We start from the raw sequence: 18,941 nt of genomic DNA, 5'->3' as shown, positions 1-18,941 counted from the left end.
CTTCCCCATTCCTCTGGTGATGAGGAGCAGAGGGGGGCGATCATCATCTCGCTGCTCAGGGATAACTCGCAGTCTTGGGCCTTTTCACTACCGGTGGGGGCATGGCCCCTCCAATCCGTGGATGAATTTTTTGTAGCCCTGGGTCAGATATATGGTGATCCGGATCGTATTGCTCTGGCTGACTCTAGGCTGCGTCTTTTATGCCAGGGTAAACAGTCCGCAGAGTTATACTCTTCAGAATTTCGGAGATGGGCGGCTGATACTGGTTGGAATGATGCTGCACTCCGAAGTCAATTTTGCCATGGTCTTTCAGAGGGATTGAAAGATACATTTCCCTTTCATGAGAGACCTACCTCCTTGGAATCTGCCATGTCTCGGGCCGTTCGTATTGACAGGCGTCTTAGAGAGAGAGGAGAGATCACTCCTTCCTGTCATACTCAGTCCAAGGACAGTGCGGTGGTCTCATTCAGTGTGCAGAGGTCTCGGTCTCTCTCAATCCCCTCTGAGCAGGAACCGATGCAGCTGGGTTTGCTTGCCTCTGACAATAGAAGATTCAGCTCTCAGAGGAGGGTTTGTCTCTGTTGTGGAGGTATAAATCATTTGGCAAATGTTTGTCCCTCTAGGAGATTCAGGCAGTTTTTTGAGAGTAATAAAGAAACAAAAATAAAAAAAAATCCTCTAAAAACGTTCCATCTGTTACTATTGGGAAGGTTGATGCGGAAATTGAAGGTTTTCCGTTTGCTTGTAGTTCCCGTTTTGTCCTACCTGCCAGGGTGGTGCTAGAGAGCAAGAACATTTTTTGTGAGATTTTTGTAGATGTCAATGGAGCAGCTGTCAATCTCATTGATAATCAATTTGCTATAACATAACACATGGTTTCCAGGTATGCACTTTGGGAAACGATATACCTGTTTTTGCTATTGATTCCGCTCCACTTTCTCAGAAATCGTTAAAGGACATAGTTCACAATATCCGTTTGATTGTGAGTGATACTCATGTTGAGGATGTGTCATGTTTCGTCCTAAGCGGGTTGCCTACTCCTCTAGTGTGGGGCTACCCTGGCTCACTAAACATAACCCCACCATTGATTGGCAAGTGAGGCAAATAAATGGTTGGAGTGACTTTTGCAGAGAGAATTGCCTCACAACATCTGTTTCAGAGGTTTCTACTAAGACTGTACCATATTTTCTCTCTGAATTTTTGGATGTGTTTTCTGAGAGTGGTGTTCAGGAGCTGCCCCATCACAGGGAATACGATTGCCCTATTAATCTCATCCCAGGCGCCAAGCTGCCTAAATCTCGTTTATACAATCTCTCCCAACTTGAAAGGGTCGCTATGCGTGCTTATATCTCTGAGAGCGTGAGAAAGGGACAAATACGACCCTCGAAGTCACCTGTTGCAGCTGTTTTTTTCTTTGTTAAGAAAAAAGATGGTTCTTTAAGACCATGTCTGCATTTCAGGGAGCTGAACAGTATCACAATTCGTGACCCTTATCCACTTCCTCTGATCCCGGACCTGTTTAACCAGATTGTTGGGGCTAAAGTTTTTTCCTAGTTGGATTTAAGAGGGGCTTACAACCTGGTCAGGGTCAGAGAAGGGGACGAATTGAAGATGGCCTTCAATACCCCTGAGGGCCATTTTGAGAATTTGGTTATGCCTTTTGGTTTGATGAATGCTCCAGCAGTCTTCCAACATTTTGTGAACAGCATTTTTTATTGTTTAATGGGGAAATTTGTACTAGTGTATCTAGATGACATTTAGATTTTTTTTCTCCGGATTTCAAGACCCATAGGGACCACCTACGTCAGGTCTTGCTCATTCTGCGGGAGAATAAATTGTACTCTAAACTGGAAAAATGTGTGTTTGCGGTTCCAGAAATTCAATTTCTGGGGTTTTTCCTCTCCGCTTCTGATTTTCGTATGGACCCCGAGAAGGTCCACGATGTGCTTGATTGGGAGCTTCCTGAGAATCAGAAGGCGCTGATGCGCTTTTTGGGTTTTGCCAATTATTACAGGAAGTTCATTTTGAATTATTCCCCTGTTGTTAAGCCACTCACTAATATGACTAGAAAGAGGGTATATTTTTCCTCCTGGTCGGTAGAGGCGCGTAAGGCCTTTTCTAGTATTCAAGGAGAGTTTTGCTTCCACTCCCATCTTGGTACAACCTGATGTCTCTCTGCCCTTCATTGTTGAGGTGGATGCTTGTGAGGTGGGTGTGGGTGCCGTCTTGTCTCAGGGTCCCTCTCCTGCCAAATGGCGTTGTGTGTCTTTTTCTCGAAGAAACTCTCCTCCGCAGAGAGAAATTACGATGTGGGAGATAGGGAGTTGTTGGCCATCAAGTTAGCTTTTTAGGAATAGCGCCATTGGCTAGAGGGAGCCAGACACCCTATAACCGTGTTTTTCCGACCATAAGAATCTGGCCTACTTGGAGTCAGCCAAGCGTTTGAACCCGAGACAGGCCAGATGGTCTTTGTTATTTTCAAGGTTTAATTTTGTTGTCACGTTCCGCCCTGGGGTTAAGAATGTGAAGGCGGATGCCCTGTCACGTTGTTTTCCGGGAGGTGGGAATTTTGAAGACCCGGGTCCCATTTTGGCTTAAGGGGTGGTCTCTGCTTTTTATCCTGAATTGGGGGCAGAGGTTCAGGCAGCCCAGGCATATGCTCCTGATCTTTGTCCTTCTAGGAGGTTGTTTGTGCCTCTCGCTTTAAGACACAAGGTTTTCAAGGAGCACCACGATACTGTCCTTGCTGGGCACCCGGGGGGTAGAGCCACAGTGGATCTCATCGCTCGGAGATTCTGGTGGCCGGCGCTTCGTAAGTCGGTTGAGGGTTTTGTGGCAGCCTGCGAGATCTGCGCTTGTGCCAAAGTCCCTCATTCAAGGCCATCAGGTCCTCTCCTCCCGTTACCCATTCCTTCCCGTCCTTGGACACATCTGTCCATGGACTTCATTACGGACCTGCCTCGTTCGTCGGGGAAGACTGTGATTCTGGTGGTGGTGGACCATTTTAGAAAAATGGCGCATTTCATTCCTTTTCCTGGGTTGCCCAATGCTAAGACGCTGGCTCAGGCATTTATTGATCACATTGTCAAATTGCATGGTATTCCTTCAGACATAGTCTCTGATAGGGGCACGCAGTTTGTTTCCAGATTCTGGAAGGCTTTCTGTTCTCGCTTGGGGGTTCGGTTGTCATTCTCTTCTGCTTTCCACCCGCAGTCGAATGGTCAGACAGAGCGTGTCAATCAGAATCTGGAGACATATCTGCGCTGTTTTGTGGTGGAGAATCAGGAGGATTGGTGTTATTTTTTGTCCCTTGCTGAGTTTGCTTTAAATAACCATCGTCAGGAGTCCTCTGATAAGTCACAATTTTTTGGTGCATATTGGTTTCATATGCAGTTTGGGACATTCTCTGGAGAGGGGTCTTCTGGTTTACCTGATGAGGAGAGATTCTCCTCGTCTTTGTCATCTATTTGGCAAAAGATTCAGGATAATCTAAAGAGCATGAGTGAGAGATATAAGCATGTGGCGGATAAGAGACGTGTGCCTGGTCCGGACCTGAATGTTGGTGATCTGGTGTGGTTGTCTACTAAGAATGTCAAATTGAAAGTTCCCTCCTGGAAGTTGGGTCCTAAGTTTATTGGGCCTTACAAAATCTTGTCCGTCATCAATCTTGTTGCCTACCATCTTGATCTTCCTCAGACTTGGAAGATCCATAATGTTTTTCATAAGTCCGTATTAAAACCATATGTCCAACCCATTGTACCCTCCTCTTTGCCTCCTCCTCCGATTGTGGTTGATGGTAATCTTGAATTTCAGGTCTCTAGGATTGTGGATTCTCGTGTTGTCTGTGGTTCTCTCCAGTACCTCGTTCATTGGGAGGGTTATGGTCCTGAGGAGAGGATGTGGGTCTCAGTGACAGACATTAAGGCCACTCGTCTCATCAGGGCTCTCCATAGGTCCTATCCTGAGAAGGTGGGCTCTGAGTGTCCGGAGTCCACTCGTAGAAGGAGGGGTACTGTCACCGCCAGACACCTGAGAAGCTCTGACAGACGTTCTTCAGAACCTCCAGCTTGAGGTTCTTTTGTTTTGCTTTCGTTTTGTCATCTCGTTTCCCTCTCTCAGCTGTCATCTAGTTGCACTGATGGCATCCCTTTAAATTCCCTCCTATACTGCATCACTTTGCGGTTTATACAACTTCCTGGAGTGTGTGCATGCTGGATGCTGCAACTGATGCTTCTACAGATAAGTCTGTTCATTTATTTCTGTTTTCCTGTTTGCTTGATCCTAGGTGACCCTGACTCCCTTCGTATTAAGTGTATGGAGCCAGTGGTCGTGTCCCCTCACTATTATAGGGTGTTCAGGTGTCATACATTCTAGGCACGAGGGCATGCAATTATCTATCATAGATATTTTTGTATGGGCTGAGAAGTCAGGGAGAGTGCTAGGGCTTTAATAGGGCTCACCCTTATGTTCCTTAGTTCTGGATCAAGTCAGTCGGATCTTCATTTGTGTCATCTAGTTTTCTGCAACACCATCCATGACAGCACTGCACAGAGATGAGTTACAGACGGGAAACCACCCCCACTCTGCAGCAGCCACACCCACTACAACTCTTGTGTCTTTATACACCCAGACATGAATCTACTTCTCACCCAGTGTCTAAATCCCATCATTGACCGTCCACAGGCTCTGCTCTCACATGTGTTTCTAATCCTATCCTGTAGGATAAACCAAAAAGAAGGAAAAACTGGAACTGCAAATAGTATTTGCTTTTGGGCGCTGTTCGGCTGAATATATAACGCAGGATTTCATTACTGTTATCATTATATACTGTACTACACAATTGGCGCTACCTTTCTCTTCTCTCCTTCGCTTTAATCCTATCCTGTGTGATACAACCTGCTGAGCTGTGTATCTAATCCCATCACTGACCATCTGCAGGCTCTTTCCTCACCATCTCCAGAGTGTGAAAAATAGATTGAATCAGCAAGTGTATCCAATCACATCTGTATCTAATCTTATCATGTGTGATACAACCTGCTGAGCGGAGTATTAAATCCCATGACTGACCGTCCACAGGCTCTTCCGTCACTATCTTCATAGTGTGATTATGGGAGAGGCTTAACTGTGACGAGTGGGAGAAGCGCTTCCCCTGACCTAGCTGGCTGTGTTGTGCCGGAAGCCAGGAGCGAGGGTAAGCCTAGTAGTGGGCAAAAATAACGAGGAGAGCAGAGTAGTGACGGAAGACTTTAATGCCACTTAGAGAGCAAGGTTACAGAATGCCTGGGAAATTTCTACATGCGGGTTCGGGATGTATCTCGTGAAGCAAGAAGAGCGCCACCTACCCATGCATTTAATCACGTGCGCAGGGACCCCGTTTTTTGACGCTGAGGACGCGGCCCCGATGCGGAGCGAGTGACCTGTGAAGGCCAGCGGGTCATAACCGAGACCTGAGGCCAGAGTTCTAATATGGGACACAAACTGGATTGACGTCAGGGGCCCCCCACGCCAAGGAAGTAGCGGGGCCTCTGGGGAGGCATCCTGCAACAGGGCCAGCAGTTGACGGAGGACCATGACTGGGCACCAATCGTTGGAGGTTTCAAAGAACCTGACCTCCGAGGGTGGACCATGCTGATTGGCCTTCGTGGAAGGGAGCCAGAGGACAAAATGGTCATGGGCCCAGGCCAACTGTCGCACCTGCAACCCCTGCCGTTTAGGGGAGGTGCTGGTGAACTCACCTGGCCTGAGGAACCCGTAAAAACCGAGATACATGGCTGCCTTGATGATCAAACTAGGAGAGTGGCCAAAAGGAAGTCCATCCAGCGCGGACGAGAGTCGCCTGAACATCTCGCCGGAGACAGGCTGCCTGCGGGCGGGAGGGACGACCTCGCACTTCTGGATCCCCCTAAGGGCAGCTTTTACTGCTTGCACTGAAAAGATGGAACCTCCATTTGGGTTACGAAGCATAGCGCAGTGCTCTACCCCCGCTAGGTATAGTTTGATGGTGTTAAATGCCAGCCTGAGGTTGCGGTGACAGTGCGCTATGAACGCCAGGGTGTAGGAGACATCGTCCAAGCCACCTTGCGGGTGGGACCTGGCGAAATCTTCGTAGACCTTGAGGCCGGCTCGGTAGTTTCTGACGGTATTGGAGGAGAGGGAGTGCTGAACCAGGTTCCTGGCGTGGGCAAGGAGAGACTCTAGTCCATCACTAGAGACTGGAAGACCGGAAGGGGGAACCCCGAGGGGTCCGCTCATGGCAGCACCTGAAAAAAGAGGGGGAAATTAAATCGGGACAGGGCATCTGCCGCCACGTTCTCGACTGCAGAACATATGGAAATTATGAGTGAGGGAGAGCCAAACTAGTCTGCGCAGGAGGGACATGATCCTGGGGGGTTTAGCCCGACCTTTTGTGATGATGTCCACCAACGCTTGATTATCGATTATCGGTGATGAACATCACTGGTGTGTTCGCCCAGCGGTGACCCCATACCTGGGCTGCCGCCACGATGGGGTAGAGCTCCAGGAGGGCAGATGAATTCAGATTTTCGGCGACTGACCAAATTTCTATGGGCCACTGGCCAGCCATCCAATGGGACCCAAAAATAGCGGCATACCCCCGGGACGCAGCGGCGTCCGAGAAAATGGTGGGGTATGACGGTGCCCATGATCGTACGAAAAGGGAGATCCCGTTCCAGGAGGATAGAAACAGGGACCACATGGCCAAGTCCGCCCTGGCATGGCTGTCCAAGTGGACGATGCTGCTCTGGTCAGGAGCCGAAGGCAGGAGCTGGAGCAACCTGGAGGTGAAAGCCCTGCCCTGGGGCATAATTCTGGAGGCGAAATTGAAACGCCCCAGCAGGGACTGGAGCTCCACCCTAGACAGATAGCCCACGGACATGGCATGGGAAATTGCCGCACGGCAACTAGTCAGTTTTTCCCCCGGGAGGCTGGCCTCCATCCGGATGGAATCCAGGGTGATGCCGAGGAACGTCACCCGATGGGCGGGGCCCTCGGTCTTTGCATGGGCTATCGGGACCTGCAGACAGGAAAAAATCTGGAGAAGAGTAGCCAGGTTGCCCGACCTGCCTTGTGGACCCTCGATGATCAGGAAGTCATCGAGGTAGTGGATGACCGAAGGTAATCCGCCATGGTGAACGAGAATCCAGTGCAGGGCCTTGGCAAATTGGTCGAACAACCAAGGGCTACTCTTTGACCCAAACGTGAGCCTGTTTGCAAAATAATAACGATTGGCCCATTGGAGCCTGTAGTAACCCCATAAGTATGGTTTGACGGGGAGGAGCTTTAAGGCGTCCGAGATGTCCGCTTTTGCCAACCAGGAGCCCCTGCCGGCGTTCACTATCTCTTTGATCGCTTCGTCTATAGAGGAATATTTGATGGAGAATTCCTCGGATGGGATGAGCGAGTTCAGACTGGGGACGGCAGAGGCATGAGGCGCGGACAGGTCATATATTAACCTTTTTTTATTTGTAATTTTTTTTGGACACCAGACCAATGGGGTTGATGCGCCAAGAAGAAAATGGTATCGACTCAAGCGGACCAATTAGGAACCCTTTGTCGACTTCCGCTAGGAGCAACTCTTCAACCGCTGCCGGGTCTTCAGAAGCCGACCTCAGGTTGCCGCCCTCCCAAGACGTCTGCGGCAGGGCGATGAGGCCCGTGTGAAATCCTTCTGTGAAACCGGACAGCAAGAACTGCACAAACCCCCTATCGGGGTGGTCTTGCAGAAGGATTCCAAGGAGGTCCAGGTCAATGTCGGCTAGTCATAGCTGCTTTGCCGACCTCTTGGGACAGGCGGAACGCGGGTGAGCCCTGAAACACTGGGAGCAGACATGGAGGGCCCTGCAACTGTTGAAACCGCAACCGTTCATGTTGTAATTATTGCAGACCTGGGACTTGCCCAGGTACACGATGGGCCTGCCCAGTTTGTCCACTCCGGGGGTGCCCAGTTGGAGACCTGAGGAACCAGGCAGGGACCTATCCTGGACAGGGTTGACCGCGTTCGGACACCAGTCCATGGAATGGAAGATGGACTGGCACCGTACTTATGCCCCAGATCGGTGACCAGATAGAGGTAGGAATCCAGTTCCTCCCTTCTTGTGGGTTGGGCCGAGCACACAACATCCCTGAACAGGCTGAACGCCAAAACAAATTCCGGGATGGTGAGCTTTCGGTTCAGCCTCGCGTCCTTGGCCCTCAGGACAAGGGAGACGTCACCGCAGTTGATAACCCTGTTCTCAGGGAGGTCCTGTGAGGCGATAAGAATGGACGCCAAGTTCACGTCCTTTCCCGCCAGTATATCCTTCTTAATGCCGTCCGGGATGAAATGAGCTGGGGACACTCTGGGAGTGAAAATGGCCGTACCTACGGAGGCCGACTGAGGAACCACGGACTCGGCCGGAGGTTGGGAAGCCTGGGGGGAGGGGGGGAGGGGCCTGGGGGGGGGGAGGGGCCCGGGACTCCAGTACCGAAACCCTGGACTGGGCATCAGTCACCATGCCGACCAAGGAGTCAACGGTGGCTTGCAGATGCCTCAAAGACTGTTGGGTGTCCGTGGTGCTCGGCTGGACGCCTGACGGACCCGGGGTGGTCATCAACCGCTTGTACAACTCTGCTTTGCGGGCAGCTCTGCGATCAGCCTGGGAATCGTCCAGCTTCTCAGGGACGTGTTGCCCGGCTGGCCTGAGACGGACGATCCAGGGAGAGACATGGTGTCCTCTATGTCAGAGTTATGTGACATGCTTGAACCTGTAAAGAAAGAAATGGTCCGAATAACTATATGTGATCAGAACGTAGAACGACTGGCGCCTGCGAGAAGGCTTGAGTCGGTCTGGGCAACGTACCTGGCTCAGAGGCTACTACCTGAACCGATGTGTTGGGTCACCTGACCTTGATCCAAAAGTCGCACGGTGAACGATCAGGACACGTTCTTGAGAGGCAATTCGTGAGTTCGGAAGGAAAAGAGAACATAACTGAGGAGTGTGCCGGTACTGGGTGACCAGGTAGGTGTGAGCCTGGACGAACCAGGAGACAGAAGAAGGTGCGTGCCTGGGCGATCCAGGAGGCAGAGGTAGGTGCGTGCCTGGGAGATCCAGGAGGCAGAGGTAGGTGCGTGCCTGGGCGATCCAGGAGGCAGAGGTAGGTGCGTGCCTGGGCGATCCAGGAGGCAGAGGTAGGTGCGTGCCTGGGCGATCCAGGAGGCAGAGGTAGGTGCGTGCCTGGGCGATCCAGGAGGCAGAGGTAGGTGCATGCCTGGGCGATCCAGGAGGCAGAGGTAGGTATGAGCCTGGACGAACCAGGAGACAGAGGTAGGTGCGTGCCTGGGCGATCCAGGAGGCAGAGGTAGGTGCGTGCCTGGGCAATCCAGGAGGCAGAGGTAGGTATGAGCCTGGGAGCCAGGAGGTAGAGGTAGGTGTGAGCCTGGACGAACCAGGAGACAGAGGTAGGTATGAGCCTGGGTGATCCAGGAGATGGAAGAAGGTAGTAGATGAGACAGCAGTATATAACGTGAAGTACATACATATAACATATGACACTGACGCCCCCAAGGAGTACATGACTGCAGTGAGCGTTTGGTGACCGCTGAATGGGTATGGCGAGGAATCATGGCCTGGCCTACTTGTGGTGAGACCCCCATTTTTTTTTTTTTTGTAATTTTTTTTTTTTTTTATATATATATTTTTTTATTTTTTATTTTAAATATATATATACATATATATATATATATATATTTTTTTTTTAAATATATCTAATTTTTATTTTTTTAAATATCTATATATATATATATATTTTTTTTATTTTTTTTTGAGGGCATGGGTCATCGTTGCCCGGGGGCTAGATACCCTTGCTTGCCGCGTGTGGCCTCTTTGACGGGGGTGCCAGCCTGGGGGCAATAGACCTAATGGGAACACTAAAATACAGAAAATGTTTACTCCAGGGGTCAGATTTCAGGCATAGACACAAGCTACTGTGAATTCACTTTAACAAACATCTGCCAATGGCCTATCAAACATGAGGAGGGATCCATAGAAAAAATGGCCCAACAGTTTGTGCTTAAATTTTATTAGTGATGTGATGTGTATCTATGCCGAGGCCTGACAGAAGCACTCCGGCGTGCGCTCCAAGCTGGAACGCACGCAGAACCCATGACCAGGCCCAGGCCCGGCCGAGGGATGCCGGCGTGCGCTCCAAGCTGGAACGCACGCCGACCACGTGACCCGGCCTATGCCCCGCGGCGGATTTGCGGCGTGCGCTCCACGCTGGGACGCACGCCGGACTGCAGCGGAGCCGGGTGAGGACGGGGGCCGAGTGGAGAGGGGGACCCGCGGGCCAGACCCTGCCCCCCCTGCTGTCTCGGGGGGAGTTGGAGGAAGGCAAAACACAGAACGTACAGACTATATGCAAGTTGTATTTCAATGGGAACACAGGAGGAACACAGGAGGGAACCAAGGAATAACCAGAAGCAATTTTGAGGCAAACTGTGTATCGGCATGCGTTCCACGCTGGGACGCACGCCAACTCTGGGAGCCGGGAGTATGTGACCGCGGCTGATGGAGCCCTTGTGGCGCATTGTTTGCGCAGAATTACCTTTCCTGAAGAGGAGACGGCAGTGTATAACAGCAAAACGAACCAGACGAAAGCTACTCACGACGTGCACGGATGCAGTACCAGAGCAGGCGACTCCCTATCCAGGTGTGAACAGAAGCGCCCTGAGGAGCTGGAGGCTGGGGTTTAAAAAGGTAAGATGCCCCTCCCACAAATTCAGGCTGACTTTTCAGCCTTCCACTAAACACCCGGAATCAGCAAGCATATCCAATCAAATCTGTATCTAATCCTATCCTGTATGTGTGCCTGATACACATACTGTTGTGTGTGATACTGCCTGCTGAACTGTATATCTAATCCCATCTACTATGATACTGCCTGCTGAAGTGTATAACTAATACAATCTTCTATGATACTGCCTGCTGAACTGTATATCTAATCCCATCTACTATGATACTGCCTGCTGAAGTGTATATCTAATCCCATCTACTATGATACTGCCTGCTGAAGTGTATACCTAATACAATCTTCTATGATACTGCCTGCTGAACTGTATATCTAATCCCATCTACTATGATACTGCCTGCTGAAGTGTATACCTAATCCCATCTACTATGATACTGCCTGCTGAAGTGTATACCTAATCCCATCTACTATGATACTGCCTGCTGAAGTGTATATCTAATCCCATCTACTATGATACAGCATGCTAAAATGTGTATCCAATCCCATTTTTTATGATCTTGTCTGCTGAGCTGTGTATCTAAACCCTTATGAACACGACTGTATCCATTTTGTGATCCGCATTTTTGCAGTCCCATTGAGTTCTATGGATTTGAGGTCCTCATTTTGAAGATCAGAATAGGACATGTTCTGTCTTTACTGGAACTGACATACAGATGTAAAAAACACACTGATGACGTCCACGTACTTTCCACATCCGTATGTCAGTTCTGCGAAAGACAGAACATGTCTTATTCTGGTTCTCATAATGCAGATCTAAAACCCTTAAAACTCAATGGGACTGCAAAAAAATGTGAATCGCACATGGACAGTATCCTTATTTAGTGGATCCGCAACTTGCAGACCGCAAAACAGATACGGTTCTGTGCACAAGCCCTATCATTTATACTCAGCGCCCCCATAACAATGACATCCACAGTGCCCCCATAACAGTGACAACCAAAGTGCCCCCATAACAGTGACATCCACAGTGCCCCATAACATTGACGTCCACAGTGCCCCCATAACAGTGACATCCACAGTGCCCCATAACAGTGTCATCCAGTGACCCTAGTGCTATCCAATACCCCCTTGTGCCATCCATTGCCCCCATGTGCCATTCATTGCCCCAATAGTGCTATTTATTACCCCCTTGTGCCATCCAGTGCCTCCTGTTTGCCATCCAGTACCCCATTGTGCCATCCAGTGCCCCACTTGTGCCATCAATTAATCCCCTTGTGCCATCCAGTTCCCCTATTGTGCCAACCGTTGCCCCTTGTGCCATCCAGTGCCCCCCTTGTGCCATGCAGTGCCCCCTGTGCAGTGACGACTCTAGAAACAATATATAGGGGGGCACATAAGATACCACAGTCAAAAATGGGGGCGCACTAAACATTTTCACCACTTAATCATACTACTGGAAAAATACGAAATACAGTGCCTTGCAAAAGTATTCATCCCCTCAACTGTTTTCTTATTTTTGTGCCTCACAACCTGGAATTAACATGGATTGTTTGAGGGTTTGCATCATTTAATTTACAGAACATGCCCACAACTTTGAGGATGTTTTTTATTTTATTATTATTGTGACGCAAACAACAAATAGGACAAAATAACAGAAAAAGTCAATGTGCATAACTATTTACCCCCCTAAAGTCAATACTTTGTAGAGCCACCTTTTGCGGCAATCACAGCTCCAAGTCGCTTTGGAAAAGTCTCTATGAGCTTGCCACATCTTACCACTGGGATTTTTGCCCATTCCTCCTTGCAAAACTGCTCCAGCTCCTTCAAATTGGATGGTTTGCGCTTGTGAACAGCAATCTTTAAGTCTGACCACAGATTTTCTATTGGATTGAGATCTGGGCTTTGCCTAGGCCATTCCAACACATTTACATGTTTCCCCTTAAACCACTCAAGTGTTGCTTTAGCAGTGTGTTTGGGGTCATTGTCCTGCTGGAAGGTGAACCTCCGTCCTAGCCTTAAATCACGCACAGAGTGGTACAGGTTTTGTTAACAATATCCCTGTATTTAGCACCATCCATCCTTCCTTCAACTCTGACCAGTTTCACAGTCTTGGCTGCTGAAAAACATCCCCAGAGCATGATGCTGCCACCACCATGTCTCACTGTGGGGATGGTGTTCTTTGGGTGATGTGATGTATTGGCTTTGCACCAGACATAACGTTTTGTTTGATGGCCGAAAAGTTAAATTTTAGTCTCATCATTAAAGAGCACCTTCCTCCATACATTTTGGGAGTCTCCCACATGCCTTTTCGCAAACTCACAACGTGCCTTTTTTATTTTAGCTGAAAGTAATGGTTTTCTTCTGGCGACTCTGCCATAAAGCCCAACTCTATAGAGTGTACAGCTTATTGTCGTCCTATGTACAGATACTCCAGTCTCTTCTGTGGAACTCTGCAGCTCCTCCAGGGTTACCGTAGGTCTCTGTGCTGCCTCTCTGATTAATGCCCTCCTTGCCCGGTCTGTGAGTTTTGGTGGGCGGCCGTCTTTTGGCAGGTTTAATGTTGTGCCATGTTCTTTCCATTTGATTATGATAGATTTGATGGTGCTCCTGGGTATCATCAAAGATTTGGATATTTTTTTATAACCTAACCCTGACTTGTACTTTTCAACAACATTGTCCCTTACTTGTTTGGAGAGTTCCCTGGTCTTCATGGCAGTGTTTGGTTAGTGATGCCTCATGCTTAGGTGTTGCAGCCTGTGGAGCCTTTAAAAAAAAGATGTGTATATGTAATGACAGATCATGTGAGACTTAGATTGCACATAGGTGGACATCATTTCACTAATTATGTGACTTCTGAAGGTAAATAGTTGCACCAGTGCTTTTTATGGGCTTCCTAACAAAGGGGGTGAAGACATATGCACATGCCAATTTTATGTTTTCTATTTCTAAACAATAGTTTTATTTATATATTTTTCTCATTTTTAATTCACCAACTTGGACTATTGTGTTCTGATCCATCACATAAAATTCAGATTAACAAAACATTGAACATTTTATAAGCATATACAGTACCTTGCAATAGTATTCACCCCCTTGCCTTTTTTCTATTTTAGTGTCTCACAACCTGGAATCAACATGGATTGTTTGAGGATTTGCATCATTTAATTTGCAGAACATGCCAACAATTTTGAAGATGTCTTTTTTTTATTATTGTGAAGCAAACAACAAATAGGACAAAATAACAGAAAAAGTCAATGTGCACAATTATTCACCCCCCTAAAGGCAATAGTTTGTAGAGCCACATTTTGCAGCAATCACAGCTCCAAGTCATGTGATATTTTTATAGAGCAGGTACTTACGGATGTGGCGATACCTAATATGTATACATATAATTTATAGATCTAAATATATACAGTGTGATGCGAAAGTTTGGACAACCTCGTTAATCGTCATGATTTTCCTGTACAAATCGTTGGTTGTTACGATAAAAAATGTCAGTTAAATATATCATATAGGAGACACACACAGTGATATTTGAGAAGTGAAATGAAGTTTATTGGATTTACAGAAAGTGTGGTATAATTGTTTAAACAAAATTAGGCAGGTGCCTAAATTTGGGCAACACAAAAACAAAATGAAATCAATATTTAGTAGATCCTCCTTTTGCAGAAATTACAGCATCTAAACACTTCCTGTAGGTTCCAATGAGAGTCTGGATTCTGGTTGAAGGTATTTTGGACCATTCCTCTTTACAAAACATCTTTAGTTCATTCAGGTTTGATGGCTTCCGAGCATGGACAGCTCTCTTTAAGTCACACCACAGATTTTCAATTATATTCAGGTCTGGGGACTGAGATGGCCATTCCAGAATGTTGTACTTGTTCCTCTGCATAAATGCCTTAGTGGATTTTGAGCAGTGTTTAGGGTCGTTGTCTTGTTGAAAGATCCAGCCCCGGCTCAGCTTCAGCTTTGTCACTGATTCCTGGACATTGGTCTCCAGAATCTGCTGATACTGAGTGGAATCCATGCGTCCCTCAACTTTGACAAGATTCCCAGTCCCTGCACTGGCCACACAGCCCCACAGCATGATGGAACCACCACCATATTTTACTGTAGGTAGCAGGTGTTTTTCTTGGAATGTTGTGTTCTTTTTTCTCCATGCATAACGCCCCTTGTTATGGCCAAATAACTCAATTTTAGTTTCATCAGTCCACAGCACCTTATTCCAAAATGAAGCTGGCTTGTCTAAATGTGCTTTAGCCCACCTCAAGTGGCACTTTTTGTGCTGTGGGCGGAGAAAAGGCTTCCTCTGCATCACTCTCGCATACAACATCTCCTTGTGTAAAGTGTGCCAAATGGTTGAACGATGCACAGTGACTCCATCTGCAGCAAGATGATGTTGTAGGTCTTTGGTGCTGGTCTGTGGGTTGACTCTGACTGTTCTCACCATTCGTCGCTTCGGTGTATCCGAGATTTTTCTTGGTCTGCCACTTCGAGCCTTAACTTGAACTGAGCCTGTGGTCTTCCATTTCCTCAATATGTTCCTAACTATGGAAACAGACAGCTTTCTGTATCCTTCCACTAAACCATGGTTGTGAACAATCTTTGTCTTCAGGTCATTTGAGAGTTGTTTTGAGACCCCCATTTTGCTACTCTTCAGAGAAATTAAAAGAGGAGAGAAACTTACAATTGACCCCCTTAAATACTCTTTCTCATAATTGGATTCACCTGTGTATGTAGGTCAGGGGTCACTGAGCTTACCAAGCCAATTTGAGTTCCAATAATTAGTTCTAAAGGTTTTGGAATCAAATATACTTCTCAAATATCACTGCGTGTGTCTCCTATATGATATATTTAACTGACATTTTTTATCGTAACAACCAACGATTTATACAGGAAAATCATGACGATTAACAAGGTTGCCCAAACTTTTGCATCCCACTGTATATATATATATATATATATATATATATATTATGTATACTTTTTATTTAATTATTTCACTTTAGACTACCTCTTGATGCTCATCAAGAGAATGCCAAGAGTGTGCAAAGCAGTAATAAAAACAAAAGGTGGCTACTTTGAAGAACCTAGAATATGACATATTTTCAGTTGTTTCACACTTTTTTGTTATGTATATAATTCCACGTGTGTTAATTCATAGTTTTGATGCCTTCAGTGTCAATCTACAATTTTCATAGTCATGAAAATAAAGAAAACTCTTTGAATGAGAAGGTGTGTCCAAACTTTTGGTCTGTACTGTATATTTTGTGAGGCAGTGATAGACCTCATATATGAGGGAAGATATGTGTCTCCTAGAATGGTGCAGGAAAACTATCAGAGGAGATGTATGTCATGGTTTTCTGTGTTTTCACCTGAGACATGTCACCAAGGTGCTCAGCCTTGGTGGAGTAAAAGCCAGTAGCTAGTGGTTTCAGCTAATTCGGGCATGGCCTTATTGCGATATAGTGATGGACGAACATCGGCCGGGATGGTGCGCAAACACGATCAAATGTTTGCGAACCGCAAGTTCATGGAGGGCCCCATTCAGTTTAAAAGCAGGCTAACCTGGAATACCTTCAGGTCATATTTGCAGCCACCAAATACTTACTAGAAGTGCACAAATAGTCCCACAACATGGACACTGACATACCAGATATATTATTCGAATTTGCGATCTCCATTCATTATTTTTTTCAATGCGAAATATCAGCAATGTAATTTTCATAATATGCGCGGCCTACTGCAGCAACTGGGTTTCAACAAGACCGAAGTTGGATGCGATCAGAAAAGATGGTTGGCAACAATTTTCGCAATGTTGAGGAAGAATTTCTGATCACTGTAAGTAATTTGACATTAAAGCAGTGTATTTGATCACATTTCATGTGCATGTTATAACAATCTCTGTATATGCAGATCGAGTGTTTACAAAAAGCGCCAATGCGAATATCCCTAATGATGCGGTTTATTTTTTTGCGGTACACACAACTTCACATTTTATAAGGTCTCATGAGATATTACTGATTGTTGCACTAAGTATTGTTGTGAGAACTTGCCACTCCAGTACAGGCCCCAAGAATTAGCCAATAGCCATTCACCTGACAGTAAAGAACTTTGGATTCTGTGGCTGGAGGTACATTAGGCGTTCACAGGATAAATATGTAACTGTAGGCAGGGTCGGTGCAAGGATTTTTGCCGCCCTAGGCAAAGATCCATTTTTCCGCCCCCTAATGTCACTCACTCACTGACAGACACACACACACTGACAGACAGACACGCACTCAGACACTCACTGAATGACGTACACAGAAACTCACTGACAGACAGATATACACTCACTGACAGACAGACATAAACTCACTGACAAACAGACATACACTCATTGACAGACAGACACGCACTAAGACACTTATTGAATGACTTACACAGAAACTCACTGACAGACATACTCACTGACAGACAGACACACACTGACTCACTGACAGACACTCACTGACTCACTGACAGACATACTCACTGACAGACACACACTCACTGACAGACAGACACACACTGACTCACTGACAGACACTCACTGACAGACATACACATACCCACTGAAACACACACAAACTCACTGACAGACACTCCCTCACTGGCAGACAAACACACATATACTCACTGACAAACATACACATAATCACTGACAAACACACAGACACTTACTGACCGACAGACATCCACACTCACTGACATACACTCACTCCCTGACATACACACACAGACACTCAATGACAAACACACATACATTTACTGACAGAAAGACAGACATACATACACTCACTCACTGACATAAATACACAGGCAAACACTCACTCAGTCAAACACTTAAACACTCACCTCCCTGGGGTCCAGTGTGGTGCAGCTCCTCAGTCCTCCAGCGCGCCGTTTAGTATGCGGGGCCGGAATGACATCATATTCTGGCATCACAGGAGGCGGCTGCCTCCTCTACTCCGGTAATTTACTGGCAGAGCAGGCACCTGCAATCAGGGTAAGCAGATGCCTGCTCTGCCATATTTAAGAAGGACCTCCAACTCCTGGAAATTCCTCTGCCAGTGCCCGAAAAAACAGAATGTGGCATTTCTCAAAGCAAGGTCTGGAAGTGCTGCATTCTGACAGCCCTCTGTGGTGGTGGTAACATTTCCACCATTTTGTGTTTGTACCGGGGGTCTAAGTACATTACCACCCAGTACTGGTCCTTGCCCTTTATGCTTTTTATACGTGGGTCCCTCTTCAAACACTGGACCATGAAGGCCCCCATTTGCCCTAAATTGGAAGCGGTGTAGTGGCCTGGCTCCTGGTCATCATCCAGTATAATGTCATCCTCGTTCTCCTTCCCCCCATCCACGGACAACACCAGGGATCCCAGAAACGTTTAAAGCATGCTCTTCTTGCTCCTCCTCCGTCCCGTCACATCCTCTTCTGACTCCTCTTCAGACTCCTGTTGTTGACTTGTCTCAGATGGAGTAGCCTCCCCTGGGAATTCATACAGCATTGCGACTTCCTCATCTTCTTGCTCCTGCTCCTCAACGACTTGATGAATGACACAATGCAATGCACGCTCCAGAAAGAAGGCGTAAGAAACGATGTAACTGATGGTGCCCTGGCTGCGACTGACCAGTTTGGTGATCTCATCAAATGGCCGCAGAAGTCTGCATGCGTTGCGCATGAGCAGCCACTGGCGCGGTGGAAAAAAAACAAACTCCCCAGAACCTGTCCTGAGTTTGTACAGGTAGTCATTAACTGCACGTTTCTGCTGGAGCAGCCTATCAAGCATATACAAGACGGAGCTCCATCGCGTTAGGCAGTCACAAATCCGACGTCTGAAGGGCAGGTGATGTCGCCGCTGAATGTCAGCAAGGCGAGCCATGGCCATGTAAGATCTTCTAAAATTGCCAGAGATTTTTCTGACCTGCCGCAAGACGTCCTAGACCCCGGGGTATTTGGCAACGAATCGCTGCCTAAGTTCAGGATGTGTGCCATGCACGGAACGTGTGTCATTTTGCCCTGTTTCAGCGCGCTCAGCAGATTGGCACCATTGTCGCACACCACTTTACCAACTGTCAAATTGAGCAGGGTTAGCCACTGATCTGCCTGTGACCGCAAAGCTGAAAGGAGTGCAGGACCGATGTGGCTCTTGGCTTCCAGGCACAACA

The sequence above is a fragment of the Bufo gargarizans genome, chromosome 4, assembly GCF_014858855.1.
Source record: "Bufo gargarizans isolate SCDJY-AF-19 chromosome 4, ASM1485885v1, whole genome shotgun sequence".
NCBI lineage: Eukaryota > Metazoa > Chordata > Amphibia > Anura > Bufonidae > Bufo > Bufo gargarizans.
Note: the sequence above shows the minus strand (reverse complement) of the source record.